The following is a 14618-nucleotide window of genomic DNA, read 5'->3' on the forward strand; positions in this document are numbered from 1 at the left end:
AATGAAACTGAGTTATGCCCTGTGGGGCTACCCAAGATGGGTGGGCATGGTGGAAACGTCTGACGCAATGTGGTCCACTAGAGAAGGGAATGGCAAACCACTTCAGTATTCTTGCCTTGAGAACCCCATGAACAGTATGAAAAGGCAAAATGATAGGATACTGAAAGAGGAACTCCCCAGGTCAGTAGGTGCCCAATATGCTACTGGAGATCAGTGGAGAAATAACTCCAGAAAGAATGAAGGGATGGAGCCAAAGCAAAAACAATACCCAGCTGTGGATGTGACTGGTGATAGAAGCAAGGTCCGAAGCTGTAAAGAGCAGTATTGCATAGGAACCTGGAAAGTCAGGTCCATGAATCAAGGCAAATTGGAAGTGGTCAAACAGGAGATGGCAAGAGTGAACGTCGACATTCTAGGAATCAGCAAACTAAAATGGACTGGAATGACTGAATTTAACTCAGGTGACTATTATATCTACTACTGTGGGCAGGAATCCCTCAGGAGAAATGGAGTAGCCATCGTGGTCAACAAAAGACTCCGAAATGCAGTACTTGGATGCAGTCTCAAAAATGACAGAATGATCTCTGTTTGTCTCCAAGGCAAACCATTCAATATCACAGTAATCCAAGTCTATGCCCCAATCAGTAACGCTGAAGAAGCTGACGTCGAACGGTTCTATGAAGACCTACAAGATCTTAGAAGTAACTTTTTTGGGAGTTAGAAGTAACTCCCAAAAAAGATGTCCTTTTCATTATAGGGGACTGGAATGCAAAAGTAGGAAGTCAAGAAATACCTGGAGTAACAGGCAAATTTGGCCTTGGAATGCGGAATGAAGCAGGGCAAAGACTAATAGAGTTTTGCCAAGAAAATGCACTGGTCATAGCAAACACCCTCTTCCAACAACACAAGAGAAGACTCTACACATGGACATCACCAGATGGTCAACACCGAAATCAGATTGATGATATTCTTTGCAGCCAAAGGTGGAGAAGCTGTATACAGTCAACAAAAACAAGACCAGGAGATGACTGTGGCTCAGATCATGAACTCCTTATTGCCAAATTCAGACTTCAATTGAAGAAAGTAGGGAAAACCACTAGACCATTCAGGTATGACCTAAATCAAATCCCTTATGATTATACACTAGAAGTGAGAAATAGATTAAGGGACTAGATCTGATAAATAGAGTGCCTGATGAACTATGGGTGGAGGTTCATGACATTGTACAGGAGACAGGGATCAAGACCATCCCCATGGAAAAGAAATACAAAAAGCAAAATGGCTGTCTGAGGAGGCCTTACAAATAGCCATGAAAAGAAGAGAAGCGAAAAGCAAAGGAGAAAAGGAAAGATATACGTGTCTAAATGCAGAGTTCCAAAGAATAGCAAGAAGAGATAAGAAAACTTTCCTCAGCAATCCATGCAAAGAAATAGAGGAAAACAACAGAATGGGAAAGACGAGATCTCTTCAAGAAAATTAGAGATACCAAGGGAATATTTCATCCAAAGATGGGCTCAATAAAGGAAAGAAATGGTATGGACCTAACAGAAGCAGAAGATATTAAGAAGAGGTGGCAAGAATACACAGAAGAACTGTACAAAAAAGATCTTCATGACCAAGATAATCACGATGGTGTGATCATTCACCTAGAGCCAGACATCCTGGAATGCGAAGTCAAGTGGGCCTTAGAAAACATCACTATGAACAAAGCTAGTAGAGGTGATGGAATTCCAGTTGAGCTATTTCAAATCCTGAAAGATGACGCTGTCAAAGTGCTGCACTCAATATGCCAGCAAATTGGGAAAACTCAGCAGTGGCCACAGGACTGGAAAAGGTCAGTTTTCACTCCAATCCCAAAGAAAGGCAATGCCAAAGAATGCTCAAACTACCGCACAATTGCACTCATCTCACATACTAGTAAAGTAATGCTCAAAATTCTCCAAGCCATGCTTCAGCAATACATGAACCATGAACTTCCAGATGTTCAAGCTGGTTTTAGAAAAGGCAGAGGAACCAGAGATTAAATTGCCAACATCCACTCGATCATAGAAAAAGCAAGAGAGTTCCAGAAAAACATCTCTTTCTGCTTTATTGACTATGCCAAAGCCTTTGACTGTGTGGATCACAATAAACTGTGGAAAATTCTGAAAGAGATGGGAATACCAGACCACCTAACCTACCTCTTGAGAAATCTGTATGCAGGTCAGGAAGCAAAAGTTAGCACTGGACATGGAACAACAGACTGGTTCCAAATAGGAAAAGGAGTACGTCAAGGCTGTATATTGTCACCCTGCTTATTAACTCGGAGAAGGCAATGGCACTCCACTCCAGTTCTCTTGCCTGGAAAACCCCATGGATTGAGGAGCCTGGTGGGCTACAGTCCATGGGGTAGCTAAGAGTCAGACATGACTGAGTGACTTCACTTTCACTTTTCACTTCCATGCACTGGAGAAGGAAATGGCAACCCACTCCAGTACTCTTGCCTGGAGAATCCCAGAGACGGGCTTGCCTGGTGGGCTGCCGTCTGTGGGATCGCACAGAGTCGGACACGACTGAAACGACTCAGCAGCAGCAGCAACAGCGGCAGCTTATTAACTTCTGTGCAGAGTGCATCATGAGAAACTATGGACTGGAAGAAGCACAGGCTGGAATCAAGATTGCCGGGAGAAATATCAATAACCTCAGATATGCAGATGACACCACCCTTATGGCAGAAAGTGAAGAGGAACTAAAAAGCCTCTTGATGAAAGTAAAAGTGGAGAGTGAAAAACTTGGCTTAAAGCTCAACATTCAGAAAACGAAGATCACGGCATCCGGTCCCATCACTTCATGGGAAATAGATGGGGAAACAGTGGAAACAGTGTCAGACTTTATTTTTTGGGCTCCAAAATCACTGCAGATGGTGATTGCAACCATGAAATTAAAAGACGCTTACTCCTTGGAAGAAAAGTTATGACCAACCTACATAGCATATTGAAAAGCAGAGACATTACTTTGCCAACAAAGGTCCATCTAGTTAAGGCTATGGTTTTTCCTGTGGTCATGTGTGGATGTGAGAGTTGGACTATGAAGAAGGCTGAGCGCCGAAGAATTGATGCTTTTGAACTGTGGTGTTGGAGAAGACTCTTGCGAGTCCCTTGGACTGCAAGGAGATCCAACCGGTCCATTCTGAAGGAGATCAGCCCTGGGATTTCTTTGGAGGGAATGATGCTGAAGCTGAAATTCAGTACTTTGGCCACCTCATGCGAAGAGTTGACTCATTGAAATAGACTCTGATGCTGGGAGGGATTGGGGGCAGGAGGAGAAGGGGACAACAGAGGATGAGATGGCTGGATGGCATCACGGACTCGATGGACGTGAGTCTGAGTGAACTCCGGGAGTTGGTGATGGACAGGGAGGCCTGGCATGCTGCAATTCATGGTGTCAAAAAGAGTCAGACATGACTGAGTGACTGAACTTGAAGTAGATTGGTCATAACTTTTCTTCCAAGGAGTAAGCATCTTTTAATTTCATGGCTGCTATCACCATCTGCAGTGATTTTGGAGCCCAGAAAAATAAAGTCAGCCACTGTTTCCACTGTTTCCTCATCTATTTGCTATGAGGTGATAGGACCGGATGCCATGATCTTAGTTTTCTGAATGTTGAGCTATAAGTCAATTTTTTAACTCTTCTCTTTCGCTTTCATCAGGAGGCTCTTTAGTTCTTCTTCACTTTCTGCCATATGGGTGGATCCAACATAATTTGCCCATTTTATGCAAACTTTAATTATATCCATAAAGTCCCTTTTGCCATGTGAAGTTATACATGCACAGCCTCTGGAGATTTGTGCATGGAGGCCTTTCAGGGGGAGGTGGGGGAGGGGTTGTTGTTCAGTCGCTCAGTCACGTCTGACTTTGTGACTCCATGGACTGCAGCACACCAGGCTCCCCTGTCCATCATCTCCCAGAGCTGGCTCAAACTCATGTCAATCAAGTCAGTGATGCCATCAAACCATCTCGTCCTCTGTCATCCCCTTCTCCTCCCTCCTGCAATCTTTCCCAGCATCAGGGTCTTCTCTGATGAGTCGGCTCTTCGCATCAGGTAGCCAAAGTATTAGAGCTTCAGCTTCAGCATCAGTCCTTCCAATGAATATTCAGGAATGATTTTCCTTTAGGATTGATTGGTTTGATCTCTTTGCAGTCCAAGGGACTCTGAAAAGTCTTCTCCAACAACACAGTTCAAAAGCATCAATTCTCCTTTATGGTCCAACTCTTACATCCATACATGACTACTAGAAAAATCATGGCTTTGACTACATGGACCTTTGTGAACAAAGTAACGTCTCTGCAGGGGTGGGAGGGGCATTATTCAGCCTACCTCACAGAGTGATGGCAGAAATGATTGGACTCATGATATGATCCCTCTCCTCCTATCTTCCCCACCCTGCTGTGTCACACAGACCCAGTGTAGCCTCTTAATATTACTCTTGTTCACCCTAAGCAGCTTTTCTAATCAGAAATTAGAAATAGGCACCCTCTACTTTGAAATCTTCCTGTAATGTCTCTTGAGGTCATTATCCACAGATTGGGCAATGATGGAATACCTGCTTGTTTCGTGTCTTTTTGTAGCAAGATAAAAATTTAGTTGTGAAACCTGCTTATATAAATGTGTACCATGATCATGACTCACATTATCATATTTTTCCTACAATTTTTGTTATGTGTAATGGGTCACACTGTTATTTTTACCTCCCATTTTTGACCCATTCAGGCTTTGTCTGCTTTATGGCTCCATTGAGCTTTTCTCTGAATTTATTTCATAATTTGTAGGCAAACCCTTGCTTACCACGTTCATTTTTAAAATGGCAAAATGGTTAAGTCATAATCCTGATTGGAGTATGCTTGTATGACAGGGTAAGTCATCTTCACTCAGATATTGAACAGACTGCAAAGATTCCCCATTAAACTGCACCATGGCTCATTAAACCCCATTGGTGAGAAAATTGGGTCTTTGTTAAATGTTTATGTTCTGTGCTAATGTTAAATTTAGAATATTTCTGTTGTAGGTACCTTTGGGAAAAATTCTAAAGCACCAGCTAAAGTGCTGAAAGATATCACCCCATAGTTCCCAAATAGAGGATCTGGAAAATATCTCCCCACCCCAGTGTTTGTTCTCAGGTTTCTATCTTGCTAATCTTTATATTCCTTATTTGTTTTTCTTTCCTTAATATCAAACCTTGTGATATTCTGATTACTTTTCTATATTCTCAGTAACTGATAAGGACTGTACTTCAGGTTTTAGAGCAAAAGAGGGAATAGATTATCTGGAACTATGTTTGACCATGTTTGAAATCAAGGAAAGGACGACATGATTGTCAGTGTTTTTAATATGCATCCGTATGTTGAAGAAATAACCTCTGTCCACAAAGCACTTACATTCCAAAAAAGGACTTCACTTCAGTTCAGTTCAGTCGCTCAGTCATGTCCGACTCTTTGCGACCCCATGAATTGCAGCACGCCAGGCCTCCCTGTCCATCACCAACACCTGGAGTTCACTCAGGCTCACATCCATCGAGTGCATGATGCCATCCAGCCATCTCATCCTCTGTTGTCCCCTTCTCCTCCTGCCCCCAATCCCTCCCACCATCAGGGTCTTTTCCAATGGTCAACTCTTCGCATGAGGTGGCCAAAGTACTGGAGTTTCAGCTTTAGCATCATTCCTTCCAAAGAAATCCCAGGGCTGATCTCCTTCAGAATGGACTGGTTGGATCTCCTCATAGTCCAAGGGACTCTCAAGAGTCTTCTCCAACACCACAGTTCAAAAGCATCAATTCTTCGGCGCTCAGCCTTCTTCATAGTCCAACTCTCACATCCGTACATGACCACAGGAAAAACCATAGCCTTGACTAGACGGACCTTTGTTGGCAAAGTAATGTCTCTGCTTTTGAATATATTATCTAGGTTGGTCATAACGTTTCTTCCAAGGAGTAAGCGTCTTTTAATTTCATGGCTGCAGTCACCATCTGCAGTGATTTTGGAGCCCAAAAAATAAAGTCTGACACTGTTTCCACTACAAATACTTATGACAGAAATGTGATTCCAGAATGTTCTGTTTTAATTAATCTGAAAAGAATAATTTTCCCTCATGTAATAGTTATTAGAAATCCTCTACATACATTCCAAAAGAATCAGCTGGTTATTGTGTGGCAAAAGTTATTTAGAGCTAGGGAGCCTTCCTCAACAGGAATCCAACAAGGGAATTAAATTCCACTGAAAATGATTTGAGGAACGATTTTCTCATTTCTCTCAGAGACGATGCTTCATAAGTATCATTCTGGCTGCACAGGATGTAAATGGATTCATTACACACAACAAATGTCTTTGGACAATGGTTGTCAAGCTTTTTGGTGTCACAACCCTTTTAAAATTCTTCAGAATTAGGAAGGACCTCAAGGAGTCTTTTGTTTGTGGGTGTTATATCTATCATCATTTACCATGTTAGAATTTAAATTTTTTAATGTAATTTCATTGGCCTATTTAAAATAATAATCATGAACAATTTATATGCTAAATGACATTTGTTATAAAAACTGAATTTATTTTCAAAACAAAAAATTTACTGGGGAGAATGGCACATCTTTGCAAGTCCCCTTCCTGTGTGGTATGACAGAAGACAGCTGGATTCTCACACTGGTTTCTGAATTCAGCTGCACTAACACATCATATAACCTCTAAGTTCCACTCTACACAGATAAAATAACAAGAATGAAAAATGCAAGTAACTCTGTCATAGTATTCTGAGATAGTTTTGACCTTGGGAAGCGTCTTGAATAAGTCTCAGGAACTTGCAGGTGTCCCTGGACCAGACTTTGAAACTATTGCCCTGGGGCACTGGGGCTTATTTCTCCCAAGTATCTCTAGGGGAAAGGGCTGTAATGATGTGCTAACATGTGGTATTTTCTCTACCACGAACTCAGTACCAAAATAACATATCATATTGATGGACAAAATAAAATTGAAATGTTTTAGGGCTAAATCATTCATGATGGTCTGTGTAACTTCTAATTTACAATATTGTTGTTTAGTTGCTAAGACGTGTCCAACTCTTTTGTGACACCATGGGCCTATAGCCCACCAGGCTCCTCTGTCCATGGGATTTCCCAGGCAAGAATACTGGATTGGGCTGCTATTTCCTTCTCGAAGGGATCTTCCCTATCCAGGGATTGAACCTTCACTCCTGCACTTCAGGAAGATTCTTTTACCGCAGAGCCAAATTACCTCAATGAAATAACATCTAGTGGTTAACTTTCTAGATCTGGCATTGTTTCTCTGACCTATTTCAGAAGGGTTAGGATTTCTAGTTGTATTTCTAGGATATGATTGGCAAAGCTTGATCGGCAAAACTAGTACACTGATTCTCTGCCAAGCCTTCACTGAGAAGATTGAAGCTCAAACTAATTTCAGTATTCCAGCATACTAGAATATCTCAGCTATTTTGGAGCCTCTCCTTGTAATCTCACTATGTACAATATTTCAGAAAAGTGGCAAGAGTTATAGGAGAATTTCTTGCATACGAATTATAGGAGGGGGAAAAATCCCATATTTTCCCAGTAATCACTTTTGTAAATAGAAATTTCTGCCTTGTTTATGAGGCTACCAGGGTTCTCCACCTGTCAGCCTGACAAGGTTCCACTGCACAAGCCAGAGACTTTTTGATTCTCCATGTGTCAGGGACAAGTGTCATACATACTGATTTGCACAGAAAACCATGGAGAGCTCTCTGCAGGGAGAGGCAGCATTTTGACAAGGCTGAGTGATGACTTAGAGCAACGGGGTAAGAACTATTGTGTGATGCTGTCCACAGACCCAAGCAGAGCTTGTGCAGGTTGCTGAGAGTCCCTGTATTAAAATAGCATTTGAAATTTAAATTCCTTGTAAAACACCAAGAAAATATGGGTCAGAGAGCTGTTAATGGAGCTCTAGTGAAGGAACTGTCACTAAATCACCCTGAAGACTTAGAAGTGACTGAAAGAACATTAGGAAAGAGGTTAGTTCAAAAGATAGTAATAAAAAAGAAGTAAGACATTATTTAAGTCAATACACTGAAGTACCAAATGGGGTAAGGTAGTCATTATCTGAATTTTTATCTCTAGTTATGGTTATTGCAGTTGAGACGAGAAAATATGAGTTCTGATGCTGTAATAGGGTTCTCTTCTTTTTCCTTTATTTTCAACTTTTCTTTCTGCTTATTCTGTTCAATCTGTATTAAATTAGAAATTGAAGAGAAAGCCTCCATTGGCTTTCTACTCCACAGGCTCCCCATTATCACCAGCTTCTCAGAAGCGCCATCCACACCACTGCCTCATTCGTTCTCCCAAGACCCCTCCCTGTTTGACTACTGAAACTGTAACATATTCTCAAAAAATAGTTGAATCATTATTGTCATTCACTGAACCACTATTATCTCTAATAATTCAATGGCATGTCTCAACCATCCACTGCTCTTACATGGGAGTAGGTGTATGTGTGTGTCTGGGTATCTGTGTGTGCATATTTGAGCATAAGATTATATATGCTTGCATTCCTTACTACCCATTCAGGAGACAAAACAGATTTTTCTCTAGCTAAAAAGTCAAGTATGAGGAAGGAACCCCAAACCCCAAGCTGAGCGTTGAAACTCACCACTAAGTGATGAGAACTAAAGTATGACAAAGGCAAGCATGATACAATTCGTTGGTAAAATCAGAGGTTAAAGAAATCAGATTGTGTCTTCTCCTCTTACTCTCCACATGGTGTCTGGAATGTTCTCCCCAGACTATCCCAAGCAGTCTGATCAAACTATGCATGGCTCTTCAGCCGAGCCTCGGACCTGGGTTGTCTTTAAAACCCAGCAAGGTGCGAACAGAGCCAGTGTGAGCATGTCTACAGCTGTTCCAAGAGGTTCTCTCTTGGGAAGAGGCGCCATGAGAATCTTGGACATTGTGTGTGAGACGGCCCTGCCAGCGAGCTAATTACATGCATTTTTCAAAGCTCTCATCTCAGCAGTGAGAGTGGGTGGCTAATTTCCTGACTCACCTATTCAACTCATTTGTGGTCCCAGCAAATACTCCCTCTTGTAGGACACACCACCTTGTTTTATTTCAAAGCTGTTCCATTTCTTCACAAGGTAGATAGGAATGCCCAAAGTAATAGCTTTCTCTTTGTGTGGGACAGCATTTATGCAGTGGAGTTCAGTTCTTTGTGCAAAAGGAATTGTGGGAATGTCAGAACAGTTTTGTACAAAACTGGATATTTAGTTAAAAGCCTGTCCCTCCAAAGGCCCAAAGCTCTCACTGGAGAGATTTAGAGTCCATCCTAGCATAGGGTAGACTTCATAAGTGGGGAGGTGGGGAAAGAAACCCAGGGCTTTACCTCCCTATTTGTGAGCCCAGGAAACTCATGTGCCTGGGAGTGCAGACAAGCTGCAAGGCATCTTCAAAACTTGGAAATACAAATAAGGAGCTACAGATACTAAAGTCCATATTAGTAGAACTTCCATGATAGAATTTTTTAACTTAAGAGTAACTTTCCACCAACAGTGTAAGAAGTTTCCCTTTTCTTTACACCCTCACCTGCACTTACTGTTAGATTTTTCGATGATAGCCACTCTGACCAGCATGAGGTGATACCCCATTGTAGTTTTGATTGGCGTTTCTCTAATAATTAGTTATGTTGAGCATCTTTTCATGTACCTGTTGGCCATCTGTCTTTTCTGGAGAAATGTTTATGTAGGTCTTTTGCTCATTCTTTTTATTGGGTTGTTGGGTTTTCTTGATACTGAGCTCCATGTGCTATTTGTATATTTTGGAGATTAATTGATACAGCCACTGTGGAGATCAGTATGAAGGTTCCTTAAAAAACTTAACAGGTAACAACAATGACAAAAAACTAGACATAGAACTACCGTATACCCCAGCAATCATACTACTGGGCATATACCCTGAGAGAACCACAACTCAAAAGACACACATACTCCAATGTTCGTTGCAGCATTATTTATAATAGTCAGGACATGGAAGCAACTTAGATGCCCATCGACAGATGAATGGATAAAGAAGATGTGGTAACTGTATACAATGGAATATTCAGTTCAGTTCAGTCGCTCAGTCGTGTCAGACTCTTTGTAACCCCATGAATTGCAGCATGCCAGGCCTCCCTGTCCATCACCAACTCCCGGAGTTCACTCAGACTCACGTCCATCGAGTCAGTGATGCCATCCAGCCATCTCATCCTCTGTCGTCCCCTTCTCCTCCTGCCCCCAATCCCTCCCAGCATCAGAGTCTTTTTCAATGAGTCAACTCTTCGCATGAGGTGGCCAAAGTACTGGAGTTTCAGCTTTAGCATCATTCCTTCCAAAGAAATCCCAGGGCTGATCTCCTTCAGAATGGACTGGTTGGATCTCCTTGCAGTCCAAGGGATTCTCAAGAGTCTTCTCCAACACCACACTTCAAAAGCATCGATTCTTCAGTGCTCAGCTTTCTTCACAGTCCAACTCTCGCATCCATACATGACCACAGGAAAAACCATAGACTTGATTAGACGGACCTTTGTTGGCAAAGTAATGTCTCTGCTTTTGAATATACTATTTAGGTTGGTCATAACTTTTCTTCCAAGGAGTAAGCGTCTTTTAATTTCATGGCTGCAATCACCATCTGCAGTGATTTTGGAGCCCCCCAAATAAAGTCTGACACTATTTCCACTGTTTCCCCATCTATTTCCCATGAAGTGATGGGACCAGATGCCATGATCTTTGTTTTCTGAATGTTGAGCTTTAAGCCAACTTTTCACTCTCCTCTTTCACTTTCATCAAGAGGCTTTTTAGTTCCTCTTCACTTTTTGCCATAAGGGTGGTGTCATCTGCATATCTGAGGTGATTGATATTTCTCCCAGCAATCTTGATTCCAGCTTGTGCTTCTTCCAGTCCAGCGTTTCTCATGATGTACTCTGCATAGAAGTTACATAAGCAGGGTGACAATATACAGCCTTGACGTACTCCTTTTCCTATTTGGAACCAATCTGTTGTTCCATGTCCAGTTCTAACTGTTGCTTCCTGACCTGCATACAGATTTCTCAAGAGGCAGGTGAGGTGGTCTGGTATTCCCTTCTCTTTCAGAATTTCCCACAGTTTATTGTGATCCATACAGTCAAAGGCTTTGGCATAGTCAATAAAGAAGAAATAGATATTGCTCAGCCATAAAAAGGAATGAAATTGAGTCGATTTTAGTGTGTGGATGAACCTAGAGCCTGTGATACAGAGTGAAGTAAGTTAGAAAGAGAAAAACAAATTTCATATATTAACACATATATATGGAATCTAGTAAAATGGTACTGATGAATCTATTTTCATGTCAGAAATAGAGATACAGACATAGAGAACAGACTTGTAGACACAACGGGAAGGAGAGGGTGGGATGAATTGAGATAGTAGATTAACATATATATACTACCATGTATAAAATAGACAGTGGGAAGCTGCTCTGCGGCACAGGGAGCTCAGCTCAGTGCTCTGTGATGACTTGAGGGGTAGGGTGGGGGTGGGGTGGGAGGGAAGCTAAAGGGGGGGGATATATGTATACATATGGCTGATTCACATTGCTGTTCAGCAGAAACTAACCCAACATTATAAAGCAATTATATTCCAATAAAAATTATAGTTTTACTTTTATTCCGCATAAAATTCTGGTGAAAGGAAAATGTTGGTAATTCAAGCTCCCAATTGTGGACTTCCATGGTGGTCCAGTTGCTACAACCCTTTACTTCCAAGGCAGGGGGCACAGTTCAATCCCTTGTCAGGAAACCAAGACCCCCACATGCCTATGGTGTGCCGAAAAACAGAAAAATAAAACTCCCAACTGAGGCCTTTTGGTTTTGACTCAATCCAGGATCTTGACTCTATCCTATCAGGAGAAAGAGGTTACTTAGCAGAGATAATCGTCTGTCCCCTCCCACCACCACCTGCAAAGGCTCAGAGGTGGTACAAATGTGAACAGCTACATACTAGTAGATGGTACATCTCTGCTGTTCTATCATGATTAAGGATCTATTCATCTAGAATAATGAAATCGACTCTATGCCTAGTAAAGTGGAATCTGGCTAATTGTCATGCTGATTCATGGCATCTTGTATTTGTTGTCTCTTTACCCTAAAGCTAGTTGTTGAGTTCAATACTCCTTCCCCTAGGATAATCTTTAGTAAATAAAAATCTATTCATGATGGATGTGGTTTTCAGCCAACTTGCTCATGCTTAGGATCAGGTTTTGCAAATATCCTACAGGTATATTTCATGTTTCTTTTTCTCCAGGTATCCCTTCTGTGAGTATGTCCCAAGGATCTCTCATGAACTGTCTTCTGTTACTATATACTTCACCCAGGCAATCTCAGCCACTCCTGTGGCTTTATGTTCTACCTACATGCTTATTACCCTTAAATTCTTTCTTCTGCTTTAACTCTGTATGGTTACAACCTTTAAATTTTTTTTTTTAATTTATCTTTTGCTGTGCTGGGTCTTCACTGCTACGCAGGTGACTGTCTAGTTGTGGTGCGAAGGCTTCTCACCATGGTGACTTCTCTTGGGGAGCACAGGCTCTAGGGCACTTGGGCTTTAGGAGCTGTGACTCCCAGACTCTGGAGTGCAAGCTCCGTGAACTGTGGCACAGGGGCGCAGTTGCTTAGCGGCATGTGGGAACTTCCCAGACCAGGGATGAAACCCATGTCCCATCCATTGGCAGGTGGATTCTTTACCACTGAGCCACCAGGGAAGCCTCTAGCGATAGCCTTTTACTTCCAGCTTTCTTATTGAAATTTCCATTTGAAATTCCATCTGCCTACTTAAGTCAACATATCAAAAACCAAACTTGAAAAATTCCCTGTCTACAAATTTCTCTTATGCAGCCCATTTACTGCCTGCCCAGGGCTGAGACCCAAATCTTGCTGTCTCTCAAGCACCGAGATCTACCAGTTCTTCATCCCAAATATATCCTGGGTATTATCTCCTCTGCTGTATCCTCCCTGACATTATCTTTTCACTCACTAAAGCTTACCATGGTCTAGCAACATGCTAGGGGTTAGTGACCCAGAGGGAAGGTGAGAACCAATGAGTAAGTAAAATACAAAGCCCTGTGGTCACTGACCTATGAGAGCCCACGATGGTGGATGTTCAGGGAAGAGCAGGATGTGCAAGAGTTGAGGAGCCTGAACCTAGAACTCTTCCAGTCTTGATACAACTCATCTCTTGCCAGAACATTCAGGAAAGCTTCCAGTCGCATGTCCGCTCTGTCCTCTACCCTGCTGCCTAAACTCTATTTCCAGGGTTTAAATCAAGCTGTGTCACTCTGTCACTAAAACCCTCCCATTATGGCAGGACAAGGGCCAAACTTATTGACCCTACTTACAAAACAGTCCAACTGAGTTTTTTTTTTTTTTTTCCTCCCCAGCACTCTTTTAGACAACACAGTTATTAACCTCACAGTGCATGAAATAGGAAAGGAAAGAACAGAAGTGAAAATGCCCATTCTGCCTTAAAAATTTACCATCAGTATCATTTTCAACCACCCTCTTTTCCCCTTTGGCAGTCCACTCAGTGGATCATTCTCCTAATGATAGCTGTTCACACTTTGCATGACTGTTTCAAATATCAAAATACTGAATAGTTTTGATGAACGCAGTTAATCAGTGTGTGATTATTCACTGCCCAGGTATATGCCCAGAGGCTCTGTACAACTATACAGTATATAGGAGCCATGAAGCAGACTGCTGAAAATGAACCCTTAGGCCCCACTCTTAGGAACATTGGGTCCATCTGTATAGCTGAGTGTGATCTTGAGAGAATGAGAGCCAGGTGCCAACCACCTCTCCCTTCACAGGAATAAGCCACTGCACCAACCTTCATTCATTCGCTCACTCAGTCATTCACACATCAAACACTTCTTGAGCATGTGCCAAGAGCTCACAGTCTTTTCCATGATATGTTCTGTGATCCCAAATTCTGGGATCAAAAAGGAGTGAGCCAGGTCTTTACTGAGGGATCAGAGGGCTGGGGGGAAACTTGAGAAGCTTTTAAAGATTGAATAAAGGTTTGGGGTTTTTTTGTAGCAAAAAGTGTGTGTGTGTGTGTGTGTGTGTGTGTGTGTGTGTGTACTTAAGGAAGGAGAATGGTAGCATCTGGATGAGAAACAGATAGCTGCCCTGCTAAAGTGAACCCACATGCCAAGGTAATTAGAAAATGACACACTGTGTTCAGGAATTTTGACAAGTTCAGTGTGGCTGCTGCTGCTGCTAAGTCACTTCAGTCATGTCCGACTCTGTGTGACCCCATAGATGGCAGCCCACCAGGCTCCCCGGTCCCTGGGATTCTCCAGGCAAGAACACTGGAGTGGGCTGCCATTTCCTTCTCCAATGCATGAAAGTGAAAAGTGAAAGGGAAGTCGCTCAGTCGCGTCTGACTCTTGGCAACCCCATGGACTGCAGCCCACCAGGCTCCTCCGCCCATGGGATTTTCCAGGCTAGGGTACTGGAGTTGGGTGCCATCGCCTTCTCCATCAGTGCGGCTAGAGAGCGGGGGCAGGGAGTGCAGACAGAGATGCTGGAAGGCAAACAGTGCAC

At 42.4% G+C, this 14618-nt stretch overlaps 1 protein-coding gene across 4 annotated transcripts in view; it reads left to right on the top strand.

Moving 5' to 3' along the window:
• Positions 1 to 14618, top strand: part of SLC9A9 (solute carrier family 9 member A9) — a 651239-nt gene that overhangs the window by 216045 nt on the left and 420576 nt on the right. The gene's annotated exons all lie outside the window — the stretch shown is intronic.

Source organism: Ovis canadensis, chromosome 1, assembly GCF_042477335.2.
Source record: "Ovis canadensis isolate MfBH-ARS-UI-01 breed Bighorn chromosome 1, ARS-UI_OviCan_v2, whole genome shotgun sequence".
Taxonomy (NCBI): Eukaryota; Metazoa; Chordata; class Mammalia; order Artiodactyla; family Bovidae; genus Ovis; species Ovis canadensis.